The sequence below is a fragment of the Mus caroli genome, unplaced genomic scaffold (genome assembly GCF_978045245.1).
Source record: "Mus caroli unplaced genomic scaffold, Mus_caroli_1 scaffold_1, whole genome shotgun sequence".
In the NCBI taxonomy this organism is placed as follows: Eukaryota; Metazoa; Chordata; class Mammalia; order Rodentia; family Muridae; genus Mus; species Mus caroli.
The window spans coordinates 45,860,433-45,872,534 of NW_028227256.1; the positions used below are offsets into that span (position 1 = coordinate 45,860,433).

The 12,102-nt window shown below is 36.3% G+C and overlaps 1 pseudogene; it reads right to left on the minus strand.

Moving 5' to 3' along the window:
- Positions 1–257: 257 nt before the first annotated feature.
- LOC147006034 (uncharacterized) lies at positions 258–8,621 on the minus strand (annotated as a pseudogene).
- Between the last annotated feature and the right edge of the window lie 3,481 nt (positions 8,622–12,102).

Consider the following 12,102-nt stretch of genomic DNA (forward strand, 5'->3'; position numbering starts at 1 on the left):
ACACTTGCTCATATTTAGAACAATGTTAAAATCTGATAAGCATGAATGTCATGCTGATAATTATAACTGCTTTAAGTTATTTCTACACAATTCTTTATAGAAATATTTTTGACTAAATAAGTTGACACGATACTAGGTATCCCAGATCTAGACATGATGACACACACCTTTAATCTGGTCCACATCTTCTGGAGAGACATACATAAGGACATTGGAAGAAGGAAGATCCTCTCTTCTTTGCCTGCTTGTCTTGTGGACTACACAACTGCAAAATCCTTAGACTTCCATTCACAGCTGCTGCTGACCATTGTTGGGGAGTTGGGCTACAGAATACAATCAACAAATTCCCTTACTATATAAAGACTATCCATAAGTTCTGTGTCTCTAAAGAACTCTGACTAATTACCTTAGGGATATAATTCTATTTATAGTAGCCGTCCTGCGTGGCATGATCAGAGACCTGAGCCTTATCTCCAGTTCATCATACCCAGTGTGGTGATATAAACCTAAGCCAACACTTGGAAGTGGTAAGAATTTATCAGAAGTTTAAGGTCCTATGTGAATATATAGAGAGCTTGAATACAGCCAGAAATATTTGAGTCTTCATCTCAAAATTAATTATTAAACTGCTTAAATAAACTAGTAACTAAATAATTGACAAGTTTCTACCGACTGTAACTAAGTGATTTTTATTGTATTTCCCACCTGATTTGAATTTCTCAATGATCAAACAAAGCTAATTTAAAGAGAAATGCTTACTTAGATCACCTAAGATGTTTTTGAAATATCAAGGAATTTGTTTCATAAAATAGATGCTTATTGTGTTAGTACTGATATTTGTTTAATCAGAGGCTGCGATTTGCTCAGTATATCCCTGAATGTGGGAACCCCATGCCTCAACATGCCAAGTGCTGGCATTACAGGGATATGCTCCCACACTCCCAAAAATACAGTTCAACTTTTTATTACCACAGGTACTATTTTCATGAACAAAAGAAAAATAAAATAACATATGTATTCTTTAATAAGATTTTCACATACAACTCACGATCACTGTGACTAGACAAAAAATTTAAAAACAAATATAATCATCATTGGCAGTATTTTTTATATTTTTTGAGTGTATTTTTTCTAATGTAGAAGGAAAGAATACTTTGACTATACATAAGAATGGTGCATGTTGATTTATAAAAGACAATAAATTCACTTGTTTGGTAGTTAAATAATGAATAAATATATATCTAACAGGGCAATGTTTTCATATTATTGCTCAGGTAGAAAATTTTGCCTGACACTTCCGCAGCATTCCTCCCAATTAAGAAGACAGCTGTCATATTGAAGAAATTGATAATCTATTCACATGTCACCTGAGAATGTTTAAGTTTAGCAGATGTTAAGTCACTAGAGAATGTTCAAGTTTAGAAATTAATGTTTCCTTAGAGTTTTGTCACTGACAGCAAGGAAAAAAGATCTCATCTTGATTGTCTTTCTGGGTTTTTACTGTAAGTCTTGTTTGGGTATGTGGGAAATCACAGAAGACATTTTTTAAGCAGTATTGTAGAAAGATAGGGAAATTTATTGTGTATCTTCCTTATAGTCAATGAATCTATAGTTATCTTAGTCTGTATTCCTTGGTTCTACATAATGTCCTTAATACTAGTTACTATTCCTTTATGTCTCTGTTTCCTCTCTGTCCTCCTTCCTGCTTCTCTCTTTCTTTTTCTTCTCTCCTTGACTTTATCTGTTTTATCACATGGCAGAGAAGAATATGAAAAATGAGAACCTTTATGAGCCCTTCTACTAGACAAAAATAATTTATATTTTAAACTAGTAATTGTTTAAATAACCTCTTTAGGAGGAATTAGTTCAACTCAAGGTGTCCTCTTGGAGACAGGCCAGGAGGAGTGCGATGAGGAACTGTCAAAATGTGGACTGGGAGGGGAATAATGCCTGGAATGTAAAAAGATTAAAAATCATTTATTTTTAAAAAGTGGGGAGGGGTACAAAATAAGAAAAAATTGGTTAGACTTCAGAAAGATAGCTTTAGCTACAGAGTAAGAATCCAAGTTCTTACCATATATTCATATTTGAAAACCTGGTAGCTTATCCTCCTGACTGAGGAACCTATATTACAAGCCTGGTATAAATCAGGAAGCTTAGCTTAATTTCTTGTCTTTTTTTTAATTTATTTATTATTTGTTGGTCTTTTTGGTCATGGCTTGGGTATGTTCAACAATGCAATGAACTGATAACTACAAAATTTAGTGTGTTCTCCCATCAACTAATCACATTCCAAGCAAAGCACTATTAAAAATCAAAAACTACTTTAAATGCCCCATGCTTTTCATTGGTAATTCTTCCCTCATGAAGTAATATCCTCTGCTGTTTTTCATTTTTGACATACTTATGGTCTACCTTTGACTGTATACTATGGGTTGTAGAATGTCTTGTTTCATTCTTTTTCTCTATCACATCACAGTGTTTCATAGCAATGATTCTGTACATGCTTTGCTCCCCTTGTAATTTTCTCACCGCCTTCTTTAAATTATGTGGACTTAGTCAATTCTTTTGCAATTAACTACTCAGACAGTGTTTCTGGACAGTGAAGCTTTTCTTAATCAGGGATATATTTCTATGGGTGCCAAAATTGTTTACTTTTGAAATCATTTATCAACTACTTTCCACATTTTGCAATGCATCATGCAAAATCCCTACTGTGTTTGATCATAATACAAGTGTTGACAAGAGTGAAAATTTAGAACTCCACTTTAGTTTGGTCCCACTTTGGGCCTTTTGCTGGACCTTCTTTCCCCCAGGCTATTCTCCATTTCTATCCATGTAATTCTTTCAGACAAGAAAAATTATGGGTCAGAGGTGTGACTGTGGGATGGCTCCTCCCTCCCTCATTTTATGCCCTGTCTTCCTGCTGGAGGTATGCTCTAAATGTTCCCTCTCCCTATTATTGGGCATTTCATCTATGGTCCCTCCCTTTGAATCCTGAGTGTCTCTCAACCTCCTATCTCCTGAGGTTGCCTGTTTCCATTCTTTCTGCTTGACCTCAGGACTTGTTTTTTTTTTTTTTTTCACTTTCTCTCCCTGATGACACACCTTTCCAACTGTCCACTTTCTCTCCCTGATCCCTCCCTCCCTCCCCACTTGTGATTTCTTTCTTCTCCCTCTCAAGAGGGAATGAGGCATTCTCACTTGGACACTGGCTTGTTGAACTATTTTAGTTCTGTGTATTGTATCTTGGATGTTCTGTTGTTTGTTTGTTTGGATGGTTGGTTGTTTTTTGTTTTGTTTTGTTTTGTTTTGTTTTTTCCTAATATCCACTTACTAGTGAGTACATATGATACACATGCTTTTGGGTCAGAGTTACCTCACTCAGAGTATTTTCTAGTTCCATCCATTTGCTTGTAAATCTCAGGATGTCTTCGTTATTAATAGCTGAGTAGTATTCCATTGTGTAAATGAACCACATTTTCTGAATACATTTTTCTGTCATGGGACATCTAGGTTGTTTCCAGTTTCTGACTACCACAAATAAGGCCACTATGTACATAGAGGAACACGCGCCCCTGTGGCTGGGGCATCTTTTGAGTACATTCCCAAGAGTGGTATACCTGGGTCTTCAGGTAGATCTACTTCCAAATTTCTGAGGAACCTCCAGACTGATTTCCAGAGTGGTTGTACCAGTTTGCAATCCCACCAGCCATGGAAGAGTGTTCCTGTTTTCCACGTCCTCTCCAACATGTGTTGTCACCTGTGGTTTTGATCTTAGCCATCCTGATTATCGTAAGGTGGAATCTCAAGGTTGTTTTGATTTGCATTTGTCTGATCACTAAGGAGTTTGAACATTTCTTTAGATGTTTCTCAACCATACAAGATTCCTCAGTTGTAAAATCTCTGTTTAGTTTTACACCCCATTTTTTGACTAGGATTTTTGGTTTTCTGGTGATTAGTGTCTTGAGTTCTTTATATAGTTTGGATATTAGCCCTCTATCAGATGTGGGATTAGTGAAGATTTTTTTACCAATCTGTAGGTTGCCAATTTGACTTATTGAATATGTCCTTTGCCTTACAGAAGCTTTGGAGTTTCATGAGGTCCCATTTATCAATCCTTGATCTTAGGCCATGGGCCATTGGATTTCTGGTTAGGAAAGTTTCCCCTATGCCAATGAGTTCAAAGCTCTTTCGCAATTTTTCTTCTATTAGATTCAGTGTATTTGGTTTTATGTCAAGGTCCTTGATCCACTTGGATGTGAGCTTTGTGCAAGATAACAAATATTCTTGCACGCATCTGACTCGCCAGCAAGAACTACGCTGCAACAGGATCCTTCTGCACACATTTATTGGGAGAGCTTGATTGCAGAGGCGAAGAGACCCCAAGCCCAGAACTGGTGCTGCTTATATAGGCCTAGGAGAGGCGTGTCTCACACCCGAATTGGTTGTGCTTGAGTTATGCTTATCACCTCATTTGCATGCCTATATCTGATTGGTTAACTTGTCTCTCATCTGATTGGTTAACTTGTCTCTCATCTGATTGGTTAACTTGTCTCTCATCTGATTGGTTAATTTTGGTTAATTCTCAAAACCTCATCTTGGCAAAAGAACTTTACTGCCTATATATGCATGGTGGCCAGCGGAAGCCAGCGCCACCCTGCAATGGCACATGTGGCTTCCCAGAAAATATGGGTCTATTTTTATTTTTCTGCATACAGTCAGCCAGTAAGACCTGTACCATTTATTGAATATGCTTTTTGTTTGTTTGTTTGTTTTTTGAGATGCTTTCTTTTTAGCATTGTATATTTTTGGCATCTTTGTCAAAGATCAAGTGTCTGTAAGTGTGTTGTTTAATTTTTGGTCTTCAATTCTATTCCATTGATCAACATGCCTATTTCTGTGCCAATATCATACAGTTTTTATCAGTATTGCTCTGTAGTAAAGCTTGAGGTCAGGGATGGTGGATCCCCCACTTATCCTTTTATTGGTAAGACTTGTTTTTGCTATTTTGGTTTTTGTTGTTTTGTTTTGTTTGTTTGTTTTTTTGCCTTTCTAGAAGAATTTGAGAATTGTTCTTTCCACGTCTTTGAAGAAATGTTTTGTGATTTTGATGGGGATTGCAGTGAATCTATTGACTGTATTTGGTAGAATGGCCATTTTAACTATGTTATTTCTACTAATCAATGAGCATGGGAGATCTCTCCATTATTTGACATCTTCACTTTCGTTCTTGAGAGGCTTGAAGTTATTGCCATACAGGTCTTTGACTTGTTTGTTTAGAGTTCCCCCAAGATATTATATATAATTTATGGCTATTCTGAAAGGAGTTATTTCCTTAATTTCTTTCTCAGCCTGTTTATGCTTTGTATAAAGGAAAGCTATTGATATATTTGAATTAATTTTATATCTGTCCACTTTGCTGAAGTTGTTTATTAACTGGAGAAGTTCTGTGGCAGAATTTTTGGGGTCACTTATGTATACTACCATATCTAACCTTGCATCCCTGGAATTAAACCTACTTGATCGTGGTGAATGATGGTTTTGATGTGTTCTTGGATTTTGTTTGCAAGAATTTTATTCAGTATTTTTACATAGATTTCATAAGTGAGATTGGTCAGGAGTTCTCTCTTTTAGTGAGGCCCTGGCGTGGTTTAGGTATCAGAGTAATTGTGGCTTCAGAGATCAAGTTAGGTAGTGTTCATTCTGTTTCTATTTGTATGGAATAGTTTGAGAAAAAATAGTATTAAGTCTTTTTTGAACATCTGGTAGAATTCTATACTCAATCCATCTGACCCTGGGATTTTTTTTTTTTGATTGAAAGGTATTTAATGACTTCTATTCCCTTATGCTAGAATGGCCTGTTTAGATAGTTTACCTGCTCATGATCTTACTTTGGTATGTTGTATATATCTAGAAAACCATGTATTTCATCTATATATTCCAGTTCTGTTGAGTATAGGCTTTTATAGTAGCATATGATGATTTTTTTAATTTCCTCCATTTATGTTATTATGTCTCCCTTTTCATTTCTGATTTTGTTAATTTAGATATTGCTTCTTCACACTTTAGTTAGATTGACTAGGGGTTTATCTATCTTGTTGATTCTATCAAAGAACCAGCTTCTGGTTTTCTTGATTATCTGTATTACTTTCCTTGTTTCTATTTTTGGTTTTGGCCCAGAGTTTGACAATTTGCTGCTTTGTACTCCACTTGGGTGAGTTTGCTTCTTTTTGTTCTAGAGCTCTCAGGTATGCTGTTGTTAGTGTAAGATTACTCCAGTTCCTTTACCAGGTTACTTAGTGCTATGAACTTCCCTCTTGGCATTACTTTCATTATGTACCATGAGTTTGAGATGGTGTGTCAACATTTTCATTAAATCATAGGAAGTCTTTATTTTCTTTATTTATTTCTTTCCTGATCAAGTTATCATTGAATAGATAGTTGTTCAGTTTCTAAGTGTATGTGGGCTTTCTGTAGTTTTTGCTTTTCTTGAAGACCAGGCTTAGGACATGAGATCTGAAAAGATGCATGGTTGAGGATGGTTTTGATCAAGTATATGGTTGATTTTGGAGAAGGTACCATGAGGTGCTGAGAAGAAGGTGTAATGTTTTTTTTTAGGGTGAAATATTCTATAAATATCTATTAAATCCATTTGGTTCATAACCTCTCTTAGTTTCGCTGTGTCTCTGTTTAGTTTCTGTTTCAATGCCCTGTCCACTGGTGACAGTCAGGTTTTGAAGTCTCCTTTATTATTGTGTGGGAATCAATGTATGTTTTGAGCTTTAGTAAAGTTTCTTTTATGAAAGTAGACAGGGAGGGTTGTCAGGAGCTGGGTTGGGGAGGAACCTGATCTGGTACTGGGTGAGGAAAAGGCTGAGGCCCTGAGGGCCAACAGAAAGAATGAAAACAGGCAACCTTTGGAGATAGGAGGTTGGGAAATGGAGATGAAAAGAAGGTCCATAGACAGATCCAAAGTAGGATCCAGCTCAAGGAAAGGTCTGAAAGCCTGACCTTATTACTGAGGCTATGGAGTGCTTACAAAAAGGGACCTAACATGACAGCACTCTGGAAGACCCAACAAGCAACTGAAAGGGTCAGATGCAGATATTTGCACACAACCAATGGACAGAAGCAGCTATCCCCCATTTTTGAATTAGGGAAGGCTGAAAGAAGATGAGGAGAGTGGTGTCCCTTGACAAGTACCAGAAGATTCAATTAATCTGGTCCCGTAAGATCTCTCAAACACTGGACCATCAAATAGGCAGCATACAGCAGCTTATATGAGGCCCCCAGCACACATACAGCAGAGGACTGCTGGGTCTGTGCTCTTTCAGAGATGGTGCACCTAACTCTCAAAAGACTGGAGACTCCAGGGCGTTTAGATGTCATATGGAGTGGAGGTTGGGAACAACCACATGAAGATAGGATGGTGGGAAGGAGGTATGGGATATGAAACAGACAGAGGGTGCTCGGGGGCAGGAATAAAATATGGAGTATAAAAAAATAATTAATTTAAAAAATTGAAACTCCAGTCTTTAGTACCAGGATTATTTTTTGATATGTATGGATTATTTTGTGTTTTGAATATATTGATGAATAATGGAAGAACGTGCCACATACTTCACACTTGTCCGGTTTTTCTCCTGTATAAATTATGTGTTTAGAAAGTAATGATGGATAATGAAAGGCCTTGCCACATACTTCACAATTACATGGGTTTTCTCCATTATGGATTCTCCTATGCTTAGAAAGTGATGAAGGATACCGGAAGACATTTACACATACATCACACTTGTATGGTTTCTCTCCTGCATGAATTTTCTATGGTTGGAAAGTCTTGATTGATAAGACCTTGCCATATATTTCACACTTACAGGGTTTTTTCTCCTATATAAATTATCTTGGGTTTAGAAAGTATGGATGGATAATGGAAGGTTTTGTCACAAACTTCACACTGGTATGATGTCATTTCTGTATGAACTTTCTTATGCTTGAAAAGTCATAATGGGTAATCAAAGGCTTTGCCACATGCTTCATACTTATAGGGATTTTCTTCTGTATGAATTACTTTGAATTTGAAAGTATGGATGGATAGTGGAAGGCCTTGCCTAATACTCCACACTTATATAGCTTCTCTCCTGTATGAATTACCTTATGTTTTGAAAGTCTTGATGGATATTCAAAGGCCTTGCTACATATTTCACACTTGAAGGGTTTTTCTCCTATATGAATTCTTTGGTGTTTAGAAAGTAATGATGAAAAATGGAAGTACTTGCCACACTCTTCACACATGTAGGGCTTCTATCCTAAATGAACTATCTGATGATTTCAAAATACATTATTTCCCCTCTAGGATATTGCCACATTCTTTGCATGTATAGAATTTTCCCCTTGAGTACTTAGTGGTGGACACTTGACTCTTCACATCTGAAGGCTCTTGTCTTTGCTACAGAAATGTGACCAGGTATGGCTTAGAGGAAATAATCCAGAAACACAAGGTTGTTGTAATTCTCCAACATCACATCCCTGTGAAATTTTTACTGAGCAGGGCCCAGGTATTCCCACTCTTCTTCAGAGAAATATATTACCACATTACAAAATGACAGCATATCCTCCATGTCAGAGATCCAAATGCAATGCAGTTGCCTAACTTTTGGGAGAAGCTAAGTTTAAAAATCAAATGTAGAAATTTGATACCAATAAACAGCCTTATGATATACCTTAATTGTTATTTATCACCTCCAATATTGTTGTATGTTTCATTCTTCGCCTCTGTTGATACTAATTCACACCCCACAGTCAAAAACTCTGACCCATAATTGTTACTCTCTGAAAGAACTGCTGGGACAAAAATGGACAGGAATCTGAAGAAAAGGAGGTCCAGCAACAAGCCTGAATTGGGATCCACCTCAAGGAGAGGTCTCAAGGCCTGACAGTATGGAATGCTCACAAAAACGATTCTATCATGACTGCCCTCTGAAAAACCCAACAAGCAGCTGAAAGAGTCAGATGCAGATATTTACACCCAACCAATGTACAGAAGCTGCTGATCCCTGTGGTTGAATTAGGGGGAAGCTACAAGAAGCTGAGGAGAAGAGCAAGCCTGTAGGAGAACGAGCAATCTTAAATAGCCTTGACACCAGGGATCTCTCAGACACTGGAACACCAACCAGACTGCATATACCTGCTGATATAAGGCCTCCAACACATAGCACTGCCAGGTCTGGACTCGGTCAAGGAAGATGTACCTAACCCTCAACAGACTGGTGTGGGGAAAATTCCTCATGGAGAACAGGGGACAGCTAGGAGAATGTATGGGATGTGGAACAGTCAGAGGGTAGACCGGGGGGTGGAGGGATAAAATCTGGATTGTGATAAATAAATAAATAAATAAATAAATAAATAAATAAATAACAATAATAAATTTTAAAATAAACATGAAAAAAAATTAAAAATAAACATTGGCCATATAGTTATTGCTAGTTTTCTCATTAACTCTCGCATATTAGTTAGTGGTCTACAGTGCCATACTTTGTTCTTCCTAGAGAATATGAGACGTTCTCTGTGGTGTATATGTAGTCATGATTTCACACTGCTGTTGCTACCTCATAATCCCACTGAAATCCTGCATAGATTTAACTCTACAATTTTCCACTATACTCTCATTATAACATTTTGTAAGGATTGAAAAGTTTTAATAAAATTAATAGTACATAAACATGACCTTCTATGATGCTAGAACTAATACATGCTAGAAATCTATACTGCAAACACACCAACATACATGCTGAAAAGGAGAAAAATTATTACTCATTAACAAAATAGATTTTTGAAGGTATATTACAAGATTACTATCCATCATAAAATGTTGTATATCTTTATACATATTATCCACTTTTCAGTAATTTATATGACAGTCTTTAAACACATTAGCGATACAATTTAATTGAAATTAATTGATCTAAGCTATTCTTACTGGTGTGACATGGAATCTCAGGGTTGTTTTGATTTGCATTTCCCTGATGGCTAAGGATGTTGTCCACTGGTAAAATAATTTTTAAAACTAAATATCATTAATCATAGAGAAAAGAGGTTTCATTGCATTTAGTCTCAATTTTTTGCATATTGTATTTGTTTACATTTCAAATGTTATCTCCTCCAGAAAGCCCCTATTCTGGTCCTCCCTCCCCCTGCTTCTATGAGGGTGCTCCCCAACCACCCAACCACTCTAACCTCCCTACCCAGGCATTCTCCTACACTGGGGAATCAAGCCTTCACAGGACCAAGAGACTTTCCTCCCATTGATTCCTAACAAATCCATCTTCTGCTACATAAGCAGCTGAAGCCATGTGTACTCGGTTGGTATTTTAGTACCTGTGAGCTCTGGGGGTCTTATTGTTTAATATTGTTGTTCTTCCTATGGGGTTGCAAACCCCTTCAGCTCCTTCAGTCCTTTCTCTAACTCCTCTATCAGGGACTCTGTAATCAGTTCATGGTTAGCTGGGAGCATCTGCCTCTTTGTTAGGCTCTGGCAGAGCCTCTCAGGAGACAGCTATATCAGGCTCCTAAACAAACACTTCTTGGCATCCAGAATAGTATCTGGGTTTGGAGTTTGTATATTTGATAGATCCCCACGTGGGGCAGTCTCTCGATGGCCTTTCCTTCAATCTCTGCTTTTTATTTATTTATTTTTTCAACTACTGAGACAACAAAGTAAAATAAGTACATTTGGTCATGACCATGTTTATCTGAATCCTTTTTGTGTTAATTATAAACGTGTGTGTTACATAATGTGTGAATAACAGTACAAGAGTAGAAAACTGATGAAAGTATCAAAGATTTTCAGATTCTAGATTATAATGCTGAGAATTAAAACCATGTCTAGTTGATTACAGAATTGTCATTTAACCACAATACAGAGAAAATTAATATAGAATAATAAACTTTGAAAAAATTTTGGCAGTCCCTAATTAACTAGAGTCTCATAAAATCAGTGTAGTTTATTGCATTGGTGTAAAAACTTCATTAACATTATGCTATTATATGCAAATTAAGCATAAACAATTTTGTCTTCCAAAAGTGTCTACTTATTTTAAAGTTATTGCCTTTTACACACTTTTAATCTCATAATACAAAAGCTGACTATGTACATTTTATATTACACAAATTGCATTTGATTTGTTTAATACTTTTTGTTAGGTCTTGTTTTATTAATTTGATAGAAGTAAAACAAAAGAATTAGAAATTTTTCAAGGAAACAAACAGAAGATATTCTTGTACATATTGAAAAACTGATGTACACATAATTTAAATTTCTACTTTGGAGATTTAACTTCATATTAATCCACTAAATAAGTTTCTAAATAATGAAATGATTTATTTCAGGTACAAAGTATCTCTCAATAGATTTATGCATTGAAAACCTTTCTCCAAATACCAGTACTCTTCAGAAGTTATGACATTGCATGAGTTGGGCAAATAACTAAATGTTTGAGTTCATCAGTAGGCTAAACATGTGACAAATTTCCAGTGATTTTTATACATGCATTAATATACTTGAATGAAATTATCATGTTTGTAGGCTCCTGTAGATTATGCCTTATACTCTTACCTTTCTATCTTGTTTCCTTCCTGGACTAAGTTATCACATTATCCTCTAGTATGCCTTTCTGACTTATGCTTCTGTCTTGGTAACGTCTCAAAAGCAATGTCACAAGCCAGCTGTGGAATGAAATTGGTGACATCAAAAGCCTAAATAAATGCAACCCCACTCTGTGGTTTTTGGCTGCCTGGTCAGGGAACTAAAATTAACTAACACAGAACAAATAATCTGAGAAGGGTAAGATAAATATTAAAAGAAAGGTAAAATTGTGAAAGACAGGGAAGAGTTAAAAATAGGAGGAAAAATTTTAAATTAAATTATTTTACTTAATAACACTCCAAATGTTGCCCCATTTCCCTGTTGCCACTCATGAAGTTCTTCACTCCATCCTTCCTCCCCTTTGCTTCTGACAGGGTGCTCCAGGAAAAAAAAATAAGGGACATAAAGCATCTGTTCAGGCTTTATTACTGTCCTGTTTCATTTTGAGTAAAGGCTTG